This window comes from Protopterus annectens, chromosome 1.part0, assembly GCF_019279795.1.
Source record: "Protopterus annectens isolate FY-2018-M chromosome 1.part0, PAN1.0, whole genome shotgun sequence".
In the NCBI taxonomy this organism is placed as follows: domain Eukaryota; kingdom Metazoa; phylum Chordata; order Ceratodontiformes; family Protopteridae; genus Protopterus; species Protopterus annectens.
This window is the reverse complement of record NC_056725.1, coordinates 268,336,082-268,350,663: the sequence shown is the minus strand read 5'-3', so window position 1 is coordinate 268,350,663 and position 14,582 is coordinate 268,336,082.

Genomic DNA, 14,582 nt, shown 5'->3' with positions numbered 1-14,582 from the left:
ACTCAAGATATAATACATAAACCCTCTATATCACCCTTGCCCATCTATCCCAGTTTCTCCAGTCCTTCTATTTTCTTTTTTTATCTATTCACCAGTCTCCTTCCTCTCTGTCATTTCCATTATGCTCTTTCATCCTTCCCTCCCTAATCTCTTCTTATTTTTCACACTTTCCCTCCATTCTTCCTTTTCCTTCCTCTATTTCTCTGCTTTCTCATTACATTTTCATAGGTTCATAGGTAGGTACTAGGCTATTGGCCCTAGGGCCTATATAAGCCTAGCCAAAAATGTACCCTGGCTTTTGCCACCCAAGAAAATTATTTTCCTGTGCCCCTGTCGAGCAGAGTCACAGAGATGGTCCCCGGGGTGAATTTCCTATCTCCCATCCAATCATCAAGATTTTTCTTGAAGAGTGCTAATGAGTAGCTTTGTTTGATATAGATAGGTAGTTTGTTCAGTACGGGAAATCTCTGGGACAGGAATCTATCCCTCCAGCATGCTCTATTTATTGTGGTGACAATGTTTAGGTCCCTAGAGCATGTAGCTTGGAGGGATTGAGATTTCTTTAAGTGGAGCATGTCCAACAGCTCTGGGTTTGACATAGCTTTGTATGTTAGGCAGAGATCACCTCTGAGTAGGTGATATGTGATGTAGTAAAGCTGGAGTTTTTTTAGATGGTCTGTGTAGGGCATCTGTTTGAGGCCAGTAATCCTCTTTGTGAGGTATTTCTGGGGCCTTTCTAGTTGGTGTAGATGTCTTGTAAGGTACATACCAAAAGGGGCATTGTACTTTATAATGGGTCTAATGAGTGATGAGTAGAGGGGAACAATGACCTCTTTTTTCCTGGATGAGAAACCTTTTGTGATGAAGTGTACCACATAGAAAGATTTCCTGACTACTGTGGTGATGTGATTATCAAAGGAGGGACTACTGTCCACCTGGGCCCCAAGGTCTGTTATCATACTTTCGGTGTTAAGTAGACTACCGCCTATGTGGTAGTTCATGGGTACAAAGTTTTTACCAAAAGGGATGATGATGCACTTTTTGGCATTGAGCTTGAGGCCATGGATTTGACACCAGGCATCTGTCTCAGTGAGGCCCTTTTGTAGGATGTCCACATTGTTAGGAGTTTTGATTATGGCTCCTAGTTTGCAGTCATCTGCAAATTTCATTAGCCAAAGACCTTCTGTGTTAGCCTGTACTTCTGAGAAGTAGATACCAAACTTGAGAGGACCTAGGACTGAACCCTGTGGTACTCCACTTGTCACTGGTCTGAAGTCAGATTTGGAGTCTGCTACTTTCACAGTGTGGGTTCTGTCAGTGAGCCATTTGGCAACCCATCTTGTGACATAGGGATTTATACCTAGTTTAGTGAGTTTATCTATAATTCCGGAGTGGGGCACGGTGTCAAAAGCCTTGGCAAGATCAAGATAGGCTGTGCGAACCACCTTATCCTCATAAACGGCTTTGTTGACCACTTCAAAGAAGTCTATCAGGTTTAGGAGACATAAACTGCCTTTTACAAACCCAAACTGGGTGGGGTCCAGAGTTTGGAGATTACCAATGTCATTGTTTATAAGTTCCATGATGATATGTTCGATATTCTTGCAGATCAGGCTTGTCAGGCTAATGGGGCAGTAGTTCCCAGGGTCCATGGTGGCTCCCCCTTTGTGGAGTGGGATAACCATCACTGTGCACCATTCAGTGGGCACAAAGCCAGAGGTGAGGCTATGATTGAACATGATACTTAGGTGGTGTGCCAGTTCATTCTGTAGTTCGTGTAGAATGCAGCCTGGGATGTTGTTAGGTCCCATGGATGCTGTGTTCTTGGCTTTGGAGAGTGTGGTTTTTACCTTTGCAGCCATGATTACAGGAACCTTGCATTATTCCAGTATAGAGATGGGCCCTTTAGGGTGTGAGAGGGGGGTAAAGTTAGCACTGAACCTATCTACCAGGATGTTGGCAATATCAGTTGGTTCTGTATATTTAGTGCTATTGTGCTGTAACTCAGAGCAGATCTGAGTGTTGCCATTGAGATTCTTGACATAGCTATAGAATGCTTTGTGGTTGTCTTTAGAATCAGTGGCAATTTCATCTCTTTCATTACATCTGTTTCTACTCTCCCTTTGTATATAATCTGCTACTATATATGCTCTTCATCTCTTTTGTTTATTTTTCTTCAGTCTGTTTAATATGCAATAGTGCAATACTTTTGGCTATCTTCTTGTTTATAATGACTATAACTTATCTGCCATACTCTTCCAAGCATAGTACAAGTATGCCTAATATGTTTTGTATCTGTAAACTGACTCTCAGTATCCTATAAAAATATTTTATGTTCTTGCATTTGCCAATATGGAAATATGTTTTTAGAATTTTCTGCAATTGCATGTAAAATGTTCTCCTTTCTTATGTGTTTTTATCCAATTGGTCTGTACTTGTAATTGGTCCACTCATATTAGTGCATTACTCTGGTAAACAAATGTAAATAAAATCATAACTAAAAGCATGAATTAAATACAGTGCACATGTTCCACATATAAGTATGTCTGTGCATATCGCTGCTGCCACTCATGTGACAGTTTGGCAAAACATATGTAGACATCTCAAATAGTACCACAATCTGTGCAGTTTAACAGTCTTTGCATTATTTTATCTGTTACATCTGTACATGTGGCACGTGCATATGTTATACCATGTGTCTTTTGAAATAAATATATCAGATAAGGCATGACGTGATAGAAAATGCATGGCAGACTCATGAGTACCTATATCTGCATTACACATATGGGTGTTGCACTTCTCTTTGCCACATTGTTGTATGACTTCTTAGTTTAGCTGTCCATAGTCCCTTATAACACATGTGCAAAAATGCTGTGCCTCACTTATAAGATTCTGAGAAGTGGTGATGACTTAACATATCAGTATACATATAACAGTGATGCTTTTAAATACATAGATGTACCAGTGAATATGACAGAGCTGCTGATGATCATCATTGTTGTGTTGTGTATACCACTGTCACACATCTCTGCCAGATCTTCCTCAACTATCACCCAAAAGAAGTTGACACTATCATGCAAGAGAGGTGTTAAGTTTTAATTGATTGCAGTCAGCCCTTTTTTCATGTTTCAGGGTGTGCTTTGTCACAAATGCATACATGGGTCTATTTGGCACACACCTGTACTGTTACTCTTACATGCACTCCACTAGCCCTGTATGCATGCATCACTGGACATGGCTCAGTTTGGATTCATGCTTACTCAACCTGGTAGATTTTTTTTTTAAATGCTCACCAAACCAATGAATGAAGGTCAAATTGTACACACCACATACCTTGACCTGGCCAAAGTCTTTGACATAATTCCCCACTCAGCCATAGTAGAAAAGCTACATGAACTGGGATAAACCCCTGTGTCACATGCTAGATTGCAAACTGGCTCACAGATAGGATACAAGAAATGAAAGTAGGGAAAGTTACCTCCACAAAGAGACCAGTCACCAGTGGAGTCCCCCAGGGTTCTATGTTGTGACCTGTCCTGTTTGGGGTCTACGTGACATTGCCAACAGTCCAGAAAGTTGACAACCATATGGCCGACACCATATGATCGACATTCGGAATGCCGACAATGGGAAACCGGCATCTCACTATAGTGCATAATGGAAATATTTCCATTCCTGCACTTTAGTGTGATCTCGGAGTTGGTACATTAAAGTTATGGGGGGTGTGGGTGGCAGAACCTCCCTGCTAGCACTTTAAAGGAAATTTTATTTCCTTTTTTGTGGATTTATTCATAATATCGAGATTTTGAATGTCAGCCATATGGTTGTTGGCATTCTAAAATTTAGACAATATGAAGTAGATCCCCTGTTTGGCATCTACTTTTCTGACATAAATGCCACTGCCAATGGGCTCAGTCTAAAGTTGCAAATGACTGCAAGCTAGGATCAGTCATTGAATCCCCAAATTAATCCAAGAGGAATGTTGTCCTGGGTTAATAATTGGTGCCAAAATGATGAACAGAAGCTAAATTCAAAAAAATGCATTATTGAATCCTTTAGGAATTCATCTCCCTCTGGTAACTACCACATTAACAATACGCCACTGAGAGTTAACACAGTAGTTCAGGATTTGGGAACTTATTTGGACAGTGACCTAACTTTTGACCACCATGTGCCCACTGTTGCAAGAAAGTCATTCTACATTGCAAAGCATATAAACAAAGGGATTGTGCCTAGATAAAAGGATATCATTGACTCCTTTAATCATCCCTCATTTGGCCAGTCATTAAGTATAATATACCTTTGGCATGTACCTGTCCAGACACATGCAACAACTGGAGCACCCACAGAGACACCTTATTTAGGGAGCGTGGCCTAATGGTTAAGGTGTTTGCCTTACAAACACAAGGTACAGGGTTTGAGTCTCACAAGGGATGACTGGATAGGCTTAAAATGGCTCACAAGAGCAGTTAGCGTAGTACTAATCTATGAATGACTAATCTATGAAAAAAGATGATACAAGGGTTAAATAAAGTGCCTTACTTGGACTGAATCAGAGCCCTGTCACTATACTCGGTATCCTAAAGACTACTAAGACGTGACCTGTGTCTGGCATATAAGGCATCACCTGACCCAATGCTGATGGATTTGCTGCACATTGGCAAGTCAAATAGCATCAGAAATACTTGGTCTAGTAAACTAAACCTCTTCTGCAACATGAACAGAATGGTTTGAAGGGACATGTATATCTCATAGGGGATACTGCTTTGAAACAGTCTCCCCATCCATATAAAACAAAGTACATCCCTGTCCCTATTCAAGCGTAACTTGGATCTATTGGCATGAAACAAAAAATGTACCCCAGGAATGCCTTCTGTACAACTAATGAACAGAGACAGCTTCTAAATGCTATATCCCATGAATGGGTCCCCTCAAATTATCTGTTGTATGATCCCAGTTATTCTCATTAGGGGAAACATATAATTACTGACCACGGGATGGGTAAGACCAAATGAGATAGGTTAAATCAAGAACAAAAAGCGTAAATGGCTAAACTTAAATGGCCCACAAGGGAAGCTAGCCTAGTACATGTGTGTGATCTTATTAATCTATGAACAATGAAAGCTGTATATACATGTGTTGTACACAGGCAGTCACTACTCACAGAGTGACATAATTCATTGTACATATTGTCCATCATATGGTGACATGTATGCTAAGTGAAGTGACTCCTTCCCATTATCTATTATTTTGATATTAGTGAGTACCTGCTACTTGTGTTCACTGAAAATGGCAAGACGGAGCTGTTGTGATGCAGTAGCATCACTGGGATACTGACATGCAACACATGGAAATCTTTGTAGGGCATCCACATGTTCATATGTGGATAACTTCCTGTGACTGACAAATCATACTATTTCTCATATACCATATGGTCTGGCCATGAAGTGCATGAGGCACTACACATATCATTTCATAGCCACAGTATATCTACCCCAGCATGACCTTGTGTAGTAGCTTAACCTGCACCATTATGCATGCCATATGTATCACATTTTCTGAACAAGATCAGGAAAGATAGTAATGTATACATTTTCTCAGGTGTATGTACAACAGGACCAATTAGTGGGCATAAATGTGCTATGGACTTATTAAATGTATGCAGACTTTTGTTGCACTTGTATGTGTTCGTGAAGATGTACAACTTTGTTGTACAACATATGTTATGTTGCTGCCTTGCCAAAACACTATTTGCTATTGTATGTCCATAACTACTTGTGTTGCCAGCTGCCATGCAAGAAATATTTCCATGGATCTTTCCCAGGTACAGCATGCCCCATTTGTGCATGTGGCTATTACTGCCAACATATAACATGTCTGTAGTTAAGAAAGTGCCTTGCTTGCAGGGCTTCACATAGCCTATGATAAATCATTCATGACCTGTTATTCAGGTGCAGAGACAGAAACAAGGTTTACAAAATGGCAGTTATAATGGTGTTTACAGTGGTGCACTCTATAGTTTATTTAGGCATGGTGACACAAGTATGCGTTGCACCCCCTCCTTTTTTCATCTTTATCAGTGCCATCTTCTGCCCCATGCTGTCTGTTTTGTGGGCATGCACCACCCCATCCCTTTGTGTTGCACCTACCTGATCTTGTGTTGTCTGTCCTATATACTTTGTGTTACTACTTAACTTAAATGTCCCTTTTACCTCCAGCTAACCAGTACTTTTTCTCTCCAAAAAGGGAGTTATAACCACAAAAAAGCTCATGCCCCTCTGACCATCCCTCTGATTAATCTTTACCTTCTTCTTTTTGTGTTTTCCATATTTACCTTTGCTATCTTTTTCTGTCTTATTTCCAGAATTACTTGGGGGTATGCATAGTGCGTGTTCTTCCTCACATGTCCTACTCCCTGTATTGCTTCCTGCCCTACCCAATTACCATCTCCCATTTACTAACACCATATCTTTCCTTCCTCTCTTTAAAAAGTGTGGCCTTGCCCAGCAAGGAAAAAAGTTACCTATAACCATCTGACAAACCATCTCACTACCCTTTTCCTTATCTATTTTCAACTTTATTCTTTTTCTTTCACCAAATAATAAGTATATAAAATGTATAATGAAATGTATAAGAACTACAGATCAAATGTAAAAAAATCAAATCAAATGAAATCAAATCACATCTATAAGAAATACACCATTTCTTGTGGTGGGGTTGCTTGTTTTCTCCAAATACTTCCCTCTCCCCATATTGCTGTGCACACCATCTTTGACTTGTACATGCCATCACCTGTTCCACCTGTGCTGTTTCCCTGCATATTACATGCATGCATCACCCTATCTGTTTATGTTTCCCCACCTATTCTTCATCAGTCTGCTGTCCTGTATTGTATAGGTTCCTGCCTTACACAGTTATTCTCTGCCATGTACCAATGCCTGATCTATCCTTCTTCATTCTTAAAAGGGGTCTAACCTCACCAAAGAGAAATCCCATGCACCTCTGACCATCCAGCTTGATCATCCATTCACTTCTTACGTGTATTATCCATTTTTACTCTTTTAGCTCTATTTCCTTTCCTATCTCCCTCAGTCCAAAAGGGGAGCATTGCACTGTATGTGTTGCCATACACATCCCATTCCCACATTAATTTGAGTCACTGATAACTGTAATGTTGCTGCAGGATTCCACGGATGATTCTACCACACTTGTGTAATACACACAAGAGTCTTCATCAAATGCCACATATACTTGTGCTAAATTATATGAGCATAGCACACTGCTACTAATGCACTTCTCTTTTATAATTGATCTGTGAATACTCCCTTTATTTGTTGAATACTATATACTTGTGATGTATATTGAAAGTTTTCAGCTTATTTTTTGTCCTTGGCAGTGTGCATTCACATACATACTAATTACACAGTTAAAATTATTTCTTTATTAGACAGACTGGCAAATGTTATTTGCTTATCTCAGTGCATTCAGCAGTGCTTTGCCAGACTTTTGGATTCTGACCCAACATCTTTATTATACATTTTCCATGAGGCAATTATTAGCAGGAATAATAGGAGAGCTTTCAATAAGTCATATAAAAGCTATAGGAAAATAAAACATTTCATTAATGTATGTAAAATGCCTTAAATGGGATTGCTACTCAAATAAAGCAGGTGGTAGTACACAGACTAGAAATTTTTTATTTGTGGATAATGTAAATATGTACAAAGTATATAGTGTGAAACCATACAAACCAGATAATTTGAAACAAGGAGCTCAGACAGAGTTCTGGGCAGAAAACCTCAAGATAAATTATCATCGTGTGGTACTTTCAACTGGACTCTGGGGAGTAGAGGTAATGTAATGTCTGCTTGATCATTTTGGCAGTGAGGTTGAATGGATGTAAGAGAACAAATGTCATGTGAAAAATGGGTCTTGATATCAGGTCAAAAATTGCTTAATTTCAAATAACAGAATAAGAAATACAAGATAAAAATGCTTGGAAAAGAATAGCCTTCATTACTGAGTAAACTGACCTGCCAGAAACTTGATTTGATAAAAATAATTCATTATGTCACTCTGGAGAGTGAAGATATTTCATATGTATGAAGATTTATTTAATAGGCTGAGATGTGTGATAACTTTCCTATTCAAATAGATCCAGACGAAAGTATGGCAAGCACTGAGGAAAAATGAAAAGGAGAATATTAAAAGAAGAGAACAATCATGACTCAGAAACAACCTAAACCTAATGACTGGATGCATAGAATGATCACTGTGGTCAAAACTGACAAGATTCATACATATGTATTGATCCTCATGAACCTGAATAAAGGTATAATTTATTGTATTTAGTTTTTGTTTACTGAAGTATACTATTGAATATTATCTGTTTTATAAAATATAAGAAGTTTTTACGGGCAAGTCTGAAGCAAAGCTTATCTGTACTCAACACTTAGGGATTTTGTCAAATCAAGCTAAATGAGGAAAGTTTAAAGCATCACACATTAATACAGCTATAGAAAAACATGCAGATTCCTTAAAAGTAGAGACGAAAAGAACTGCACAGACCCTGACTTGAAAAACACCAAGCAAAATCCGGAAACAGGAGCGTCCAAATACCAAACGGAGTTGCACAGATAAAAACGCTTTAATAAGTCACCAGTATAGAAATTGTAGGTCATATAGACATATTTCTGTATGACCTACAATTCTTATACTGGTGACCTATTAAAGTGTTTTTTATATGTGTAAACTCCGTTTGTTATTTACAGATTCCTTAAATTTACATTTGGTGTGCTGTCAGTGAGTGAAGTGAATCAGAGAACTGTTGGCCAGGAAAAAGAAGTGGCTGAAGGCATAGATAACACCACTGATTATAAACTGATCTGATGTGCACCTGAAAACATAGCATGTCAAGAAAATTATTCATAAATTAAATAATGTAAAACAGAACAGCCTCATACTGAACCGAGTAATATAATTATTAAAAAAGTTGATATTCATGAGTCACATTTTAAATCCAGAAGGCTTGAAACCAGAAAATAAAATGGTATGTGATTTTGCACAATTATTGCTACCAGGGGATAAATAAAAGACGTATGAGATTTCAAGGTATTTTGCAGTATCTTGGATTTTATAGGCTCAAACAAGGTAGTATTTGCCACTAGCAAATTTCAATATTTGCTTTTTTGTTTGCTTTTGTCTGTATGGTTATTTTATTTTTTGCTTAATTTTGGTCTAAAAAATTACTATACCTGCTTTTAATTTTCAGAATCTATTCCATTTGCAGATCTAACTCATATGCCATCTTGTTTAACTGAGCAATACAAAATTGCCCAAATATGGATGTAGCATATTTATCCTCTTATTTATCTAAATGTCCTGTTGGAGTTATTATGAGTCCTAGAGTATTAAACAGGTGGCATTAATTGTTCTTATAGATCTGACAAACCCTGTGGAGGACATTTAATCTACAATGTCCATGGCTAATGCTGTGCAATTTCCTGAGTTTGACTGGTGTCCTTTTGAATGGTATTCCAAATTTTAGGGGAACTATCTCAATTATCAACTTCTTTGTTCAAATATGATTACAAGCATACACACAAAAGCAGTTTGAGGACATAACTCACCATTTCAAGGGCTTAAATATCCTTCTGTAATAGAAGTAGCTAATAGACTGGTGGGCTGGTGCTGATGTCTGGGTTCATGAAGCAAAAATAATGCAATTGATAATTATCCTTCCTGAAAGGTAGCATCAAAATCCATGTGTCCAGCGAATTCTTGCACTGGAAATCTTGGAGCTATATGGAAAAACACTCTGCCTGCACTGTGATTTCAAGAACTAACCAAAACTTCAGAAATTATTTGGTTTTACTATGTTGTCAGATATGTCATTCCTCATTGTGCTGCTGACTGATTAGTAGAAATCAAACAAATTAAATTGCTATCAAATTCAGTGTCTAATTCATGTTATATACATTTCAGTTTATTTTATTCATGACCTTTTGACCTGTTACATTTTGTTTCTGGTAATTTTTGTCTCGTTGCTTATCCTTTATGGAATCTTACCTGCAACTTATTTAATAATATTTCAACTTCTTAGCTTCCCTAGCTCAATCTGTATTCTATATAATTTAGTTAGTAGATAAATGTAACATCTATTATTTTTTCTTATTTTCTGGATTTTAATCTACTTCAGTTATGTAGAATAAAATATGTTGATGCTGTACTCATTCTATATGCAGCTACAGAAAATGAATACATTTTTTCTTTAGAGCTGACTGCTCTAGAGTTAACTTTATATTGTATTCCCAACCATCCTTGTGATGTAGAGGGATAAAGCCCTGACTATGGCCAATGTGAGTTTAAAACTGTGTTTGGAAAAAAACTGATGGTGCTTTACAGGAAAGTGGGACTGCCTGTCTTGTCAGGAGGGAATATGTTGGGGGATCCATTCATGGAGCCATGGTGGAGACAAGGTCTCTGAGGTGGATTGCCATGCTCTAATGAGGAGGTTTTGCTACTGATGTTGGGTGAATATCTGCTTAGGGTACAACCCTTGGCCTATCCAGCCAACATAGAATAAATGTAGTAACATGGAGGTGGGGATTAGTCCCCCCAAAAAATCTCATAGCATCTGCAGTATGTTGGCACCTTAATTGACATACCATTGTGCAGCCATTAACTTCATCTACTAGCAGGCACACAGTTGAAGACTCCTTGCACAGGAGCTGTCCAAGGAGGGAACCCATCTCACCACAGGTCATACAGTGGAGCATAAAAAGGCATGGGAACAGCAGTAGGGGGGACTGTCTGGTTTAAGCATGAGGTGCCTAAAGTCAGCAGTGGCAGGATAAAAAAAAGTTATATTACTCTCCTGATTTCATTTGTGAATTTCACTTCTGCTATACCTCACACTTTTTCATTTTGTTACTTTATTTGTTTTTCATTGCTTTTATTTTCCTTTCCTTTTATCTGCACTTGAGTTTCTTCTTTGGTTCTTCTCTTTTCTAACTATTTGGAGCTAATTATGAGATTATCTGTTATTAATTATTTATCTCATCTTTTAAAGTACTTGATTCCTTTCGTAGGTTCATAGATAAGTACTACGATAGCTGCCCTTGTGGACCATTTTAACCTTAGAAAAAATGTCCCATTTTGTGCTTGAAATAACCTATTCCATTTAGTTATAAGTTGGCCTTACCCATCCCATGGTTGATAACTTTTTTTATGTGGGAAGAGAGTCTGTTCCACAACAGTGGTATTCTCTGTGAAATATGCCTCTCCCTCCAAACCTTTCAGTTGATGTCACAGAATATGTTTAGATCCTGGACTGACTATTTCTGAATGCCATATGACTTGCTAATGTGAAGTAAATCCATCAGTAATGGATCAGAGGATGCCTTGTATACCACACACAGGTCTCTTCTTAGCAGTCTGTATGATACTGAATATAATGAAAGGGCTTTGAGTCAGTCCATGTAGGACAAGTTGTTTAGGCCTTGTATCCTTTTAGTAAGGTATCTCTGTGCATGTTTCAGTTGTTGTATGTGTCTGGACAGATAAATGCCAAAGAGGGCATTATATTCAATAACTGGCCTAATGAGGGCTGAGTAAAGGGGACCAATGGCATCCCTATATCTAGACAAAATCCCTTTGTTTATAAGTTGTGCAGTTTAGAAGGACACTCTTACAATAATAGACACATGTTGGTTAAATGTTAGGTCACTATCCACATAAGTCCCCAAACCCCAAACAACTTGGTCAGCTCTTAGGGGTGTTTTGTCAATGTGGTAGTTCCCTGGGGTAGAGGACTTCCAAAAGGATAAAATAATGCATTTTTTGATATTCAGTTTCAGACCATGCTTTTGACACCAGTTGTTTATTTGAGGCAAATCGTCATGCATGATAGCTAAATCATTTTGGGATTCAATGACTTCTACTAGCATGCAGTCATCTCTAAGCTTAGTCAGATAGAGCATTTTGCTATTGGCTATCACATCAGAAAAGTAGATACCAAACAGAAGAGGCTGCTGCATGGACCCCTAGGCACTCCACTGGTGACTGGTCTCTTTCAGGAGGTAACTTCTTCTATTTTGATTATCTGTGTCCTATATGTGAGCTAGCTGGCAATCCAGTAGGTGGCATAGGAGGTTTATTCCTAGTTCATTCAGCTTTAGTACTATGCCTGAGTGGGGAATTGTGTCAAAAGCTTTGTCCAGGTTGTGTTATGGGGAGTGTACTGTTTTGCTTTCATCCTTTGCTCTGGTGACCTTTTCAAAAAATTCCCCTGGCTGAGTATGCGCGACCTCTCTTTTGATGAATCCAAACTGAGACAGATTTAGTGTTTGGAAGTTCCCTATGTCCTGGTTGATTAACTCCATTATAAATCTTTCCATGGCTTTGCATATGAGGCTGGCAGACTTATGGGTCTGTAATTGCCTGGGTCTGTGGAAGGTCCTTCCTTATGCAGGGGAATGACTGTAGCTGTTTTCCATTCACTTGGTACAAAACCTCTTTGGAGACTGAACTTGAACAATGTTGTTAGGGGTGTGGCTAAATTGTGTTTCATGCTATTTAATATGCATCCAGGTATATTGGGTGGACCCACAGATACAGTATTTTTAACCTTTGATAGCACTTTTAGGACTTATTCTTGTGTGATAGTTGGAGATGAACCAGTTTCAGGTATGTGTTGAGGGACAGATGGAGGGGAGAAAGTGGTAAAGTTAGAGCTAAATTTATAAGCCAGTAGGTTAGCTATATCTTCAGCTTCAGTGTAGGAAATATTGTCTACAATCAATTCAGTGCAATACTGCCTTGGGCCTTTGAGGTTACAAGCATAAGTAAAAAATTCCTTGCAATTCTCTTTGGCTTGGCTAGCTATTTTAGCGTCAAACTTGGCTTTGGCGGATTTTATTTAATTTCCCTTTCCAATCCTACTGACACTACAACCTTGACGTATAGTAGTGTTTCTATACTTGTATTTCAAACTGGTTGCTAAAATTAACTGGGTATCTAGTGTTAGCAGCTTCAGAAAGTATGAAGGTCGCTAGTGTCTTGTTAAGAATTGTTGAATATTCAGCAATTCATTTCATGCGATTTGACACCGGATTTTTCATAATTAAGAAATTTTCTGGAGATCCTAGCTGGAGGAGCAGCAGCGGTCAGCAGCAGCAGAGGTAGATACAGGCATCACAAAAGGGGGAAGCAGGCTGGTGCACTGAGACAGAGGGGTTTTTTAATGATACTTCCTTCCAAGTTTACATCTGGTAAACCTCCTCTTCCTATGCAATAAGATGGATCAACTGTTACTTCTCAATGAAACTCACAAGGATTTTTTGATTTCTTCTGTACTATTTTTCATAGAAACCTGGATAAATTAATCCATTCCAGACTCTGCATTACATCCGCCCGGCATTCAACTTTACAGAGTGAGCAGAGTATTGGAGACATCAGGGAAGAGTAAAGGAGGTGGTATCTGCTTTTATATTAATGAAGGTTGATGTAATGATGTCACAGTGTTAAGAAAAATGTACTGCCCTGACTTAAAAATGTTTTGTGTTAATTGCAGACCTTTTTATTCACCTCAGGAGTTCTCTTCATTTATTCTGGTTAGTGTTTACATTCCACCTCAAGCCTGTATGAGGGCGGCACTGCAAAAACTGTCTGATCAGATAATGTGCTTAGAGCAGAATTATCCAAACTCCCTTCTGATTGTTCTGAGAGATTTTAATAAGGCAAATCACAACTTCCTAAATTTACAAAGCATATAACGTGTCCTACCAGAGACAGGAACACACTGGATCTTTGTTATACACCATGCTTATGCTGTCTCCCATGCAGCTTTGGGGGCTTTTCTGACCACTGTCGGATTCATTTACTTCCTAGCTATAAGAGCAAGTGAAAATCTGTTAAACCTGTAATCAATACAGCAAGAAGGTGGACTATTGAGGCAAATCTGAAGCTGCAAGCCTGCTTTGATTGTATGGATTGGAGAGTCTTTGAATATTCTGCTGCTAACTTGCACAAACTGGCAGACACAATAACTTCTTATGTTAGCTTCTGTGAAGATGCGGTATGTGTGTGTCTGTTAAAACCTGGTTAAAATTTAACAACAGCAATCCCTGGTTTGCTGCTAAACTTAAGCAGCTTCATCAAGCCAAGGAAGATGCCTATAGAAGTGGGGATAGAATACTTTTTAGGCAGGCAGGGAACACACTGATAAATTAAATCAAAGTGGCTAAAAAGAACTATTCTGAAAAGCTGAAAAAACTCTTTTTAGCCAATGATCTTGCATCAATGTGGAAAGGTCTGCAAAACATTACACACTACAGGAAACCATCCCCCTACACTGCAGCTAATTACCAGCTGGCTGATGACTTGAATGTTTTTTACTGCAGGTTTGATAAGCCTGAGGCTACAAATGACACTGTTACTAGCTCTGTCAGTGTTCAGACTTGTATGACTCTCTATTCCACACATTCTCACATTCAGCCTGCATTAATTATCTCTGAAGAGGATGTGTGTCATTTTTAAAAGACAGCAAATTAAGAAAGCAGCTGGTCAAGATGGGATTTCAG